Consider the following 12,041-nt stretch of genomic DNA (forward strand, 5'->3'; position numbering starts at 1 on the left):
CGACTCGGAGGGGGTGTGGGGGTGCGCATTTCCATGAAATATAAATTATTGTAGCCCAACAATGAATCCTTTACATTTCTTCTCTTACCTGTGATTAGGCAAAGCGTTGGCTGCATGGTTTCCCACGGTGCCATGGTGGTGGTAGTAGCTGACTAGTCGAATACTAGTGAAAGCACCATATCCAGAAGCTAGTTTCACACTCCTTCCTACCCGAACTAAAACTGTAGGATGAGGAATGTTCATCGCAAGGAACTATTTAAATTGAAATAAAAACTGAGTTAATTCCTATTATATATGCAAGCTTTGCAAAAATAAAGTGATACAGTCACCAGAGGGAGACTAGATTACAACTAGTAGTACATAAGAGAAAGACTGCCAAACGAGAAAAAATGATAAGCAATGCTAAATTAAAATGAATAATCATAATAGTGAGCTTGTAAAAGTTACAAACTGAAGTGAACTTGAGCTATGAAATGCACAAGCGTAATCTTTAGGGCTGGAAGGATGATGATGCTGGAAATGATGAATTATGTTCCTCTGAAAAAAGTTTAAATATCGAGTACTGTGCATGAATGGGCGATCTAATATATATTTAATATTGCCAGTGTGGGCTATACTTAGATAAGAAGCAGATCCTCGCCCTGCCTTGAGTTGGTGTTTCACTACATCCGCCCCACCAACTGTGTGATCAATTCATGGTGTACATTTAATTTAGTCAAACTTCAATAAATCACACAGCTGTGATAAGAGGGTTAGGGGTTCGATAAATCGATGGGAAGGGTGATTTGAGGGAATGGTTTGAGAAGGACAAACACTTCACAAGGACAGCATTCATCTTGGCAGCTGACCATCATAAATCTGTTATGGAGGAAAAGAAAGTGCATGCTTGATGATGAGTACTATTGCAGGTAATATATCAACACATAACCCCCAGTGATTTTTGGGGGATAGAACTAGAGGCTACGGGGTCTCTAGGGTGAGCTTGACTCAAAATATATGATATACACACAAAAATAGCTACCCTAAAGTTGTAGTTAATTAATTATGTTACAGTGTCTTTAATAGCACTACTCAATATGGCATCAGGGAGGAAGAGCAGACGTATTTAGGTATACAGCGAAGGAAGCACCTTGAGGCAAGTGTGTGTACAGGGGTCCCTGAACCCTCCGCCCATGGGGTAATGAAGACCCTACATCAGGGTATCTAAGAATCACATGTTACGTAGGAGGTAGACATAGGCCGCCCTATCAGGAAGGCAATATATTGTATTATATCGCAAAACCAAGAGCCCGTAGTAGGTCCCCTGTTCCCCCAGATTTTAATACCAAGTAATATACCCTACAATTAAAATGCGAATTGGGAGATTACATTGTTTTTTAACTCACTGCTTTCGCAGACCCCCACTTAAATAATGAGAAGTGTCTCTCTGTTCTCAGGTGTAGGCCCGCTCTCTAGCAAACCAAGTTTTAGTGAGCGAGAGCTGCCTATGATGAAGCATGACACCTGGTGGTGTGTGCGGACAGCCCTTCACAATTTTTGAGATGCCCAGCACTCCTATTGAGCAGTGTTATTAGAGACATGGTAGCATAATTTAATTAATTGCAACTTTATGGTAGTGTTAGAAATGGGGGTCTCTAGTTGGCAGAGGTAGATACATTTTACCAAATAGGGACCCTTGCTTCTAGTCAGGTTAAGGGGGATACACACTTTAGATAACCCCTGCTCACCCCCTTGGTAGTTTGGCACCAGCATACAGGCTTATCCCAAAGGCAATGTGTAAAGTATTTGTACCAACACTCCCAGTAACAGAGTGAAAATACCACAAATGGACACCACACCAGGCTAGAAAAATAAAATATCTGTATTAAACTAAACAAGATCAAAACGAAAAAATCCAACATACAAAAACTCAGTAAAATGACTTTAGAAAAATTGTTGCAAAAATAAACTTGTAGATGATAAATGCGACACTTTAATCTCAAAGTACCAGGGATGCGTAATGCAAAACAAACAAAAGGGGCGCACAGAAGACGATGCTTTGATTTTTCATGCGCTCCGGTTCCGATGCGACAAGATCAGGTGCGATGCGAGAAAATTGCGTCTTTACTGCGATGCGACGACAAAGAGGTGATGCATGCACACCCAACAGCCGTGCAGCAAACTCGTGGTTTTCTGAACCACAACGGCCCTGCGACATGCTTCTCCAGTGATGCGACAGCACCCTCTGTATGGCGGCATGTTTCCCCGTGATGCGATGGCTAACAGCGGCAGCAGCGTCATGCTTCTGTGATGATGTGAGAGTGGCAGCTGCGGTGGCGTCATGCTTCTCTATTATAGCATTGCACTTTCAGCTGCCCACAGCAAAAAGGCCTCACACACAGTTACAGTCCCTCCTTGCAGACTGGAACACCCAGCAAGGAAGTTCAGGGAAGTTGGGGGTGAAGTCCGTTTGTGCCTGGGACTTCAGAAAGAGGAGGCTAGCTCTTCTCAGGCCCTTGGAGACTTTTCTTCAGATGGACACAGCAGACAGCAAAGTCCTTCTTCGAGCAGGGGACACAGCACACAGCAAAGTCCCTTTATCCTCTCCTCAGTAGAAACAGGAAACTGCAGGCCAACCCCAGACACACAGCAAGGGCAGTACTTCTCCTCAGTCTCTTCAGTCTCTTCAGCTGATCTTCTTTGGCAGGGATTTGTCTTGATCACAAAGTAATGTAACTAAAGTTTAGGGGTTTCAGCTCTCATATTATACCCCAAAAGTCTTTGTTCTCTATGCGTGAGGGGTCCTGGACCCAGTCCAAACCAGTTCTGGGTACACTCATCCAGTGCAAAACATCTTCCTTTGTTAGTGTGAGCCAGGGTCATCAGACGCACCACAGAAGGTGGAGCCAGAATTGTGGAAGGCAGGCCCAGCCAAATCAAATCAAAACAGCTTTTTTCGGTGACAGCAAGGCAAGCACCATAAAAGCATACTAACACACATATATCAAATAAAAAATACATTCTCAACATATTTCACGAGGGGGACATGATTATTATAAGATATGTACACATTTAAAATACATGGAAATAATGACACAATAAAATGACAAGTCCATTTTTCAAAAATTCTAAAAATACAATCTACCACTAATCTGTACGATAAAGTGCAAGTGCGTTCAATGCAAAAGAATGCGATTAAGTAATGGTATTACTCATCATCTTTTTCATACAACAGAACGTCCAATAATGCATACTCTTTTCTTTTTCTGATTGCTTTTTGGATGTAACAGATTACAGAGCATATAATTGTCATTGTTTCCAAGCTACATAAAAAATTAAACTCATCCTTGTAATTAAAAAAATTATATTTTTAAAAAATAGTGGTTTCAATACAGTTTTTCGGATATCCATATAAAAAGGGCAAAAGAGAATAAAGTGCAATGTAGACTGAGAGGTTTTACCATCACATGGGCAAGGGGGCAAAGTTCTATGACATTTCTCAGTTCTTGGAAACGCAGTTAAATAATGTAAAGTGCTCATGCTTAGCCTGATCAAATAAAATCGATGCTGGACATTCTGGACCAAGATAAGATATAACTGAGTACCGCTCATACATGTGCGTTCACAATAGGCTGCTACTGTCTTTTTTTTGCTGATTCATCCTATCCCTGTCATGTTCTGTAGCAGTAAGATATCTCAATTTCAAGTCACTTTTAGTATATTCTTGTGTGCTTGTGGGATCGTCTATGCATATTTCACATTTAATCAAAAGTTTAGAAATGTGACACAACCATGGTATTTTCATGCTATGATGTAACGCTAGACAGTCTTTGATTAAGTCCTTAGAAAATGTTGTTTCTTACTTTGTCCATAGGCCATGCCAAAGTGTAAGAGCAACTATGTTGAATGTATCACTAAATATGGGACAGACAATTCTTTGTGGACAATCATGCTTGCAGATGCATTCTTTTTAAAAAGTTTTTTCATTAGTTTGAAGAATTGTCGTGTTTGCTCGTCTCCATATGGCAGCTCCATAATTAACTGCTGTAACACACTTGGTTCTATACAAGTTTAACAATTCTCGTAGGGGTTTATTCCGAAGTTTTGCTGCAAACCTAAGAATTCCGTCAGTCGTTTTTAAAAATTTCATTTGACATAATTCCAAATGCGAATTCCATGTGCCATTATTGCAAAATAACAAACCTAAGCATGAAAAGGTTGGGGTTCTAGTTATGGGGACCCCACCCACATGGTGCTGTCTACACTTTTGATTATTTTCCCAACATGACATTACAATAAATGTGTTTTTTAAGTTCAACTGTAAATCTATATTAGTCATGAATTGGTAGAAATGTTCTATTAGGCATTGTAGGCCGTTTGCAGTTCTGGACATTAGAACTGCATCGTCTGCATATAATAAGAAAGGGGTGGGGCGTATACCGACTTTTGGGGCATCTATAGCCAGTTCTTGTAAAAACTGGTCCACATTGTTTATGTATAAGAAAAATAAAAGGGGGCTGAGGTTCTGTAAATTACGAATTCGTTTCTGCTCAGCCTCCATTTTGTAATCGCCGCCATTTTGTGTTGTCCTCACTCGGGCAGCTCGGCGAACGCGATGTTTTTGTCGTTTCTGCTTTGCGTGTCAGGTGGCTTCCTCGCCTATGTTTACTAACGAGTGTCAGGGTCTGGCCGAGTACACTAATTCTTGTCTGAGCTGATTAATCCCCGTCCGGACTACATGTCATTTCACAGCATTGTTTCCTCTAAGTTATCTTATCTTCTGTCCTTCGCTACACATCTCATGCATTCTCCTGTTTCTCGACTGTCCTTCTGTGACACACAGCTGTGTTTTCTCTGCTAGTAAACCGAATTGTGTGGATTCACTTGTGATTTACTTAAGGGGTCGAATGACAAACAGAACCGGGAACTTGAGTTGCTTTGGCTTTAAAACATTGTCTGTAACATTTGCTTATAGCTCATGCTCGTGTGTGATTGCATTTTTGCATTGTGCTGTATGATATATAAACCTGTGCGCCACGGAGTTAAGTGGCAGTCTCTTTTGAACCTCGTTGTACTGACGACTTCTAAGACCACTGTACTAGCTGCAGCTAATAAATACCATCATCTACGCCAGACGAAGAGTCTGTGTCTCTGTTTTGACATGGCAGGTGATTCCCAGGGATTTAGGCGTACCCTGCGCCACCGGGCCTTAAGGCTGCGGTTCTCCAACTGGCACCCAACGTGGGGCGATTTCAGCGGTAGCGGTCGAGCCCGAGGGTCGTGAGGAGCCACGCAAGAAAACTCCGGAGGAAGCGCACCACGTGATCGACCCCTGCATGTTGGAAGTGGACCGAAGGTCTTTGATGGCGTGGCTACTCCTCTCCGATGGCTGCTGACGACTGCTGCGCTGACTGTCTCCCTGCCTTGGACCCTTCTGAAGTTTTGGTAGAGCGAGACGATAGACGGACCTTCGCTGGCGCAGAACAATTCTTAGTTAAGTATTTGGTGGGTCGCTCCCACAGATCTTTCTTTTGTATTTATTCTTAGTCTCTGTTCAGATATTGCAATAGCTGAAGCCAATGGGTAAGTACGATTGTACTGTTTCACTGATCTATACCCCTTGTTGTTTGTGATCAGTCTAGAGAAGTGACGATGCCTGGGCTGAGTACGTTCAAAAGATTTTGTTGTTTGGGTTGTACAAGGGATTCCCAGTTGGAGGAGTCATGTCCGATTCCTCCGGTTGGAACTCCGACTTATGAGCTCTATTCGAAACATGGTAAACGAGACATGGGTCCGATATACGAAAAATAGTGGAGTTTTGAGTTGGCCCTAGAATGGTAGCTTCGATCCCGCTATATTAGATAATTGGAAACAATTCTGTTCAGAAGAAAAGCCCGGCCGGCTATGTTTGACTCCTTTCGCCTCTGGCGTAAAGAAGCCAAACAGAAAGAAATTAAACAAGCGAAAAAGGATAAGAAATCACAAGACATGTCAGTCCTTCAGGCTGCCCAGCAGTTTAAAGATAACAAAGTAGATGATGCGAAGGAGATATCAGAGAGACAACATCGTATGGTGATAGATAAATGCTATCGGATGTTGCCTACTTCCTCTTCAGATAAGAGTAAGGAATTAGAAGAATATTCCCTAATGACTTGTTTATTGAATTCACCTCCGCCCTATGTTCAGAATGCGAATGGACCTCCGTTACCCCCTCCTGTTGCCCAACAAGTAGTTGCTCAATTACCGATTGTCCAGCAACCAGCTCAGCCCCTTGATGCTTCCTCGTCTACTTCTGCTCTGCCCTCGCAGCTTGTACTTCAGCCCCCGCCTTCTCCCGCTCCTATTCTTCAGCATGCTACGTCTCAGTCTCCATTGTCTTCAACATCTGTAATACCTCCTATTCTTTCGAGGGATTCTCCTATTTCACTAAGGAGGATAGCAGATGCTGTTACAAATTTATTTTCTCCTTTTGTTAAGTCTCTAGAAATGTCTCCAGCTTTTCTAGACGACAATCTCATTGTCAGCTTCCTTTTGCGGACGAGAAAGCAGCTTTGGGTTCTCTCGCTCGCAAATGGATTGAGCATGGACCAGAATATAGTACCGATGATATTATGAGTTGTTTTCATCAATGGGGGAGCCCACGCAGAGATATGTTTTCAACATCATGTATCAAACTCTTATTAGAGGTTGGGAAGATATGGAGTTAGATACAGTCCCTTCGGACCTCCTGAAATTACAAGGTGATTTTGACAAAGGTTTTATTGTAGGGCACCGAGTTGAGGAGGCGGTCACTAGACTCATTGCGTTTCGAACAATGTTTCTATCCCTGTCCTTTTCCGAGGTTGATCCCGTCAATAAAAAGGGTAGCAAGAATTATCCGATGCTTAAAGTCCCTCCCGTATGGAGAGACGCAGTGATTGGTCCACCTCCTGTCCCTGCTCATTTCCAGCGTATATGGGTTCACGAACCCTGGAAGAGGTCTGAAGTATTGGCGCTTAAGCAAACTCTTCCCGACCCCCGTAAAAATCCTGCTGGATATTACAAAGAATTGTCTAAAACAGTTGATGCTTGTATTATGAATTTGGCCGACATTGATATGTTATTTGGAAATGTTGTTCCGCAAGGTATATGGGCATGGATTCGTAGGGAAAATCATTTGGCTGAATTGGGTGGTGATTGGGCTGCTATTAGAGCTGCGGATGCGAATCAGGTGGGTGGTGCAAAACCCGAGGATTTGATTACGGCTCTCCCAGGTAGAATAATTGAGTTATTGAAGACAATGATGCGGTACGAGTAAATTGGGATAAGTTGGCCGCGTGTAAGCAAAAGAAAGATGAAAGTGTCTCAAACTTTTTCACTCATTTCGAAGAAACGTTTATAGACCATAGCAGTCAGGATTTGAGTCTAAAGGGTGGTCAGCAATTGTTTGTGGACAAGTTTGTAAATAATTTGCTACCCGAATTGTCGAATAAATTGAAGAATTCTGAAAGTGCATGGGGTGTCTCTTCTCCTGCCAAAATATTGGCTACTGCACAGTATTATGAGAATAGGGATAAGGAGAAGGAGAAGCAAGAGAAGAAAAAAAAGGATTTGAAAACTAAAGTTCTTTTACAACAGGCGTATCCGCCTCGTTCAATCAGCATCAGCAAAACACTCAGTTTCAGCAGCCTCCACAGTTTCAGAGACTGTTGCAAACACCTGAGTATTTTGCTCCAAGACCCTCATTAGGTCCTAATCAATGTGCATATTGTAGGGAGGAAGTACATTTCAAAAGTAGTTTTCCAGTCTTATTACAGCGTAAAAATGGGATGTCTGCTTCTCAAGGTCGTGGGAATTTTCAGACAGGATCTAGGGGAAGAGGACGAGGTGCGCCCTCTCAGGAGCAGCGTTCTCGTGTCCCATCTACCTCGAATTACTTTGACCTGCAGGCAGTTCCGTCTACGCAGTATTCCAACGATGATTACTACGTTGAAGAAAGGCCTGACAATTTTCAGACCGAATAGGACAGCCAAGGACGAAGTGAGGGAGTTGTGTCGATTCCAGTAGATCAAGATGGGCCTTATGTCACTGTCAATGCATTGGGTGTTTCAGAACCAATTCTTTTGGTTGCTGGTGCGATGAGAAGTTCGATCATTCATTCTAAACTCCATGGGGCCCCTTTTTCCGGCTAAATAAATACTTCTGTGGGATTTTCTGGTGCTCCAGTTTGTAATCCGGTTTCTTGCCCCTTGCCTGTTTCGATTGGTCCTTATGATTTGGAAGCTCCACTGATTCTGACAACTGGTTGTAATGAGAATTTATTGGGTTTAGATTTGTTAAAAAGATTGCATGTGACATTGTGTTGTTCCCCTTCTGGTGTGCATCTCACGTTGGGAAAAAGATTGATGTCTCCTATGTATTTATCTCGGGACAAGTTTCTACCTGAGTTACGTTCTCTCCCAGAAAGTCTTTGGGCCACGGGTCCGAATGACGTGGGTCGTCTTGCAATCCCACCGTACGTCGTCACAGTTAAAGATAATGTTCGAAGGCCACGCATTCCTCAATATCGTATTTCTAGTGATGGAGAGAGAGCATTATTGGCTATTGTTGTTGACTTCATTCAGAAAGGTGTGGTTGAAGAGACTAGAGGCAATGTCTGTAATAGCCCTGTTCTTCTGATCCTTAAGAGGACGGATCCTTCACAGCCTCCTGTTTAAAGATCTGTTATTGATTTAAGGGAAGTCAACAAAATAGTGGTACCACAGTTTCCTGTTATTCCGGACATTACAGCCTTATTGACGATGATTCCTGCTTCGGCGGCTTGGTTCTCAGTGATCGATCTTAAGAATGCTTTCTTTAGCATCCCCATTGCTGAGGAAAGTAGGTATATCTTTGGTTTCTCTTTAGGTGGCTGAAGTTTTCGCTTTAAGAGAGCTCCTCAAGGCTATTGTGAAAGTCCATCTATTTACAGTAAAGCTTTTAAATGTCAACTTGATACTTTTCCTTTGCCTCCTGGTGCTACGCTTGTTCAGTATGTGGATGATTTGCTGGTGGCTGCTGATACAGAAGATGTGTGTAGGAGTGTGACTGTTGCGTTGTTGCATCATCTGGCTGTTCTGAATCATAAAGTATCACCCTCCAAGTTACAGTACGTCCGACAAGAAGTGACCTATTTAGGTCATCTCTTGTCGAAGGAGGGAAGGTGATTGACCCCAGAACGTATTTATGCTATTTCACAGATGCCTGTACCCACCACACAGAGAGAAGTACGTGCCTTTTTGGGTATTACTTCCTACTGTAGACAATGGATTCCCAATGTTTCTCTCTTGGCGAAACCATTGGTGGCATTAACGTTGAAAGATACGCCCCATCCGCTCCCTTGGACGGATGAATGTCAGAAAAGTTTTGTTGATTTACGTACTGCCCTGTGTTCCGCTCCAGTGTTGGGTACCCCAGATTATAGTAAGGCCTTTACATTGTACGTTCATGAGAGAGAAGGTTGCGCGTTGTCAGTCTTGACACAGCAATTCGGAGATCAGCAAAGGCCATGTGTCTATTTCTCCGCTAAATTAGACCCAGTAGCTAAAGCTTTGCCCAGTTATCGTAGAGCTACAGCAGCTGCCGCAATTACTATTAGACAGTCTGCCGGATTAGTATTAGATAACACACTCATCATTATGGTTCCACATGCAGTGGATACCTTGTTAAATAGAACTTAGATGCAACATCTCACGAGTGCTCGTTTGTCTGGTTACGAGCTGACACTTCTGGCGAGTCATATACTTATCAAAAGATGTAACACGCTAAATCCAGCTACACTGTTGCCACTCCCAGATGAGAAAGACGATTAGGAAAAGCATGATTGTTTTCTTCGAACAGAAGAAGAGACGAAGGGGAGGATTGATTTAAAGGACACTCCTCTCAAGGACCCGGACGGGATCCTATGGGTGAACGGTTCTAGTTTTAAGCTTCCAAATGGAGAAACCACTTCTGCCTATGCTGTCACCACCTTATGCACTATTGTTGAGATGGCACGTATTGGACATAATTCAGCCCAAGCAGCTGAATTAATAGCTTTGACTAGAGCATGTGTACTGTCGAAGGGAAAAAGAGTGAATGTGTATACAGATAGTCAGTATGCGTTCGGTGTTGTGCATAGTTTTGGAAAGTTATGGAGGGAGAGAGGATTTTTTACCTCTCACGGGACAAAGATTCAGCATGGTCAGTTGGTGACTGATCTTCTTGAGTCACTTACTTTACCAGCACAGATAGTGATCATAAAGTGCAGCGCACATAACAAAATCACAGATGATGTGGGTCGCGTAAATGCGTTTGCAGACGAGGTAGCGAAAACTACAGCTAGAAACACCACTAGTCGAATGTATGTGGCAGGCCCTGCAAATTGGGTGAGGGAAATTGGAATGTGTGAAAATACGACTGAGAGTGTGAAAACGATTCAGGGAGAAGCCATTGAGAAAGAATTGAGTATGTGGAAAGAAAGGACAGGAATGTTAGATCCAACGGGTTGTTGGACAGAGTTGTTGAAACATCAGCAATGGTTGTTACCGGATGCTTGTGTGTTGCCGGTCGTGACTATGGCTCATGGCCCAGCTCACATTAGTGCGAAGGGCATATGTAAGCTCTTGGCTCCGGTATGGCAGAATGAAGCAATTACGAAATGTGCAGAAAATATGGTTAAACATTGCATTGTTTGTTTAATGCATAACCCGGGAAAAAGAACCCCAACTCCAGCAGGACATTTTGCTCCCCGTCATATCCCTTTGAGGTGTTGCAGATCGATTACATTCATATGGATCGCTGCAACATCCTCAAGTATGTTCTGGTTGTGGTATGTGCCTTTTCCCGCTGGATAGAGGCCTACCCCTTGAAAGATAACACTGCTTTGTTAACTGCTAAAGTACTGATTAAGGAATTTTTCCCTAGGTTTGGTTTGCCGCGCATTGTCTGGAGTGACAATGGAAGTGAGTTCGTAGGCCAGATAATGCAGAAAGTATGTTCTGGTCTCGGAATCAAACAAAAATTCCACGCGGCAAACCATCCCCAGTCAGCGGGTTTGGTTGAGTGTTACAATGGTACGCTCATGCTTAAGCTGGCGAAGATTCAAGCCCGTGCAGGGCTTGCTTGGCCTGATCCCTTGCCCCTAGCTCTTTTGTCAACCAGAACTACTGTACACTCTCGTATGGGACTTAGCCCATATGAGGTGGTATTCGAACACCCAGCTAATGTTTGGGGTTTCCCCTGTCCTAAAAGATACTCAGACATACCATATCCTCTGTTATTTGACTATCTGCACGATTTGACTACTAAATTAAGTGTTATTCGTCAAGAGGTACAGAGTGTTCTGCCGGAGGCCTCGACAGACCCAGGTCACACCATCGTGCCCGGCGACTGGGTCTGTGTGAAGAATTTTCAACGGACTAAGAATTTGGAGCCTTGGTGGTCCCCACCTATGCAGGTGTTGCTCGTCACTCACACAGCTGTCAAGGTGGTGGGAAAGCACAACTGGATTCATGGAGTGCACTGCAAAAATGTGCCACTTCCATTACCCTTTGATCAGTGGGCTCGCAGTGGTGTAAGAGAATGGGACACTGCAGCCGTTCCTTGTTTTGTCCCGTTCAGTGATGCTCAGATTTATGGGTCTGAAAAAGCGGATGACGATATTCTTCAAGCTGCTGTGCCTCTGCATCGTCGAATAGACACCAACAACCCAGAAATACTGTGTCGCAGGGTCATGGTAGGAGACTCAGACTGTAACCTGATTCTGTTCTTTAGTAAGCGGCTAGTGCCTCAGGATATACAGAAGTGATTAGCTGAGTGATTCGAAGAAGAGTGCCGTGAGCGACATTTTCTTTAGATAAAGATGGATGGTACAATAATTGTAGGTAGGGAAAATAGGAAGCAAGAAATGAGATCTAAATATTGTAAATTATTAGGTAGTTGATTTGGCGTAGTTTTGTGTGTTCTTATGTTTTTGTGTATTTTATTAGCCTGCACAGGATGGATTGTTCATATTTTTCAATCAAGAAATGTTGCTAATACTACAACTTCTTTGCCTTCTCGAC

The sequence above is a fragment of the Lissotriton vulgaris genome, chromosome 8 (assembly GCF_964263255.1).
Source record: "Lissotriton vulgaris chromosome 8, aLisVul1.2, whole genome shotgun sequence".
In the NCBI taxonomy this organism is placed as follows: Eukaryota; Metazoa; Chordata; class Amphibia; order Caudata; family Salamandridae; genus Lissotriton; species Lissotriton vulgaris.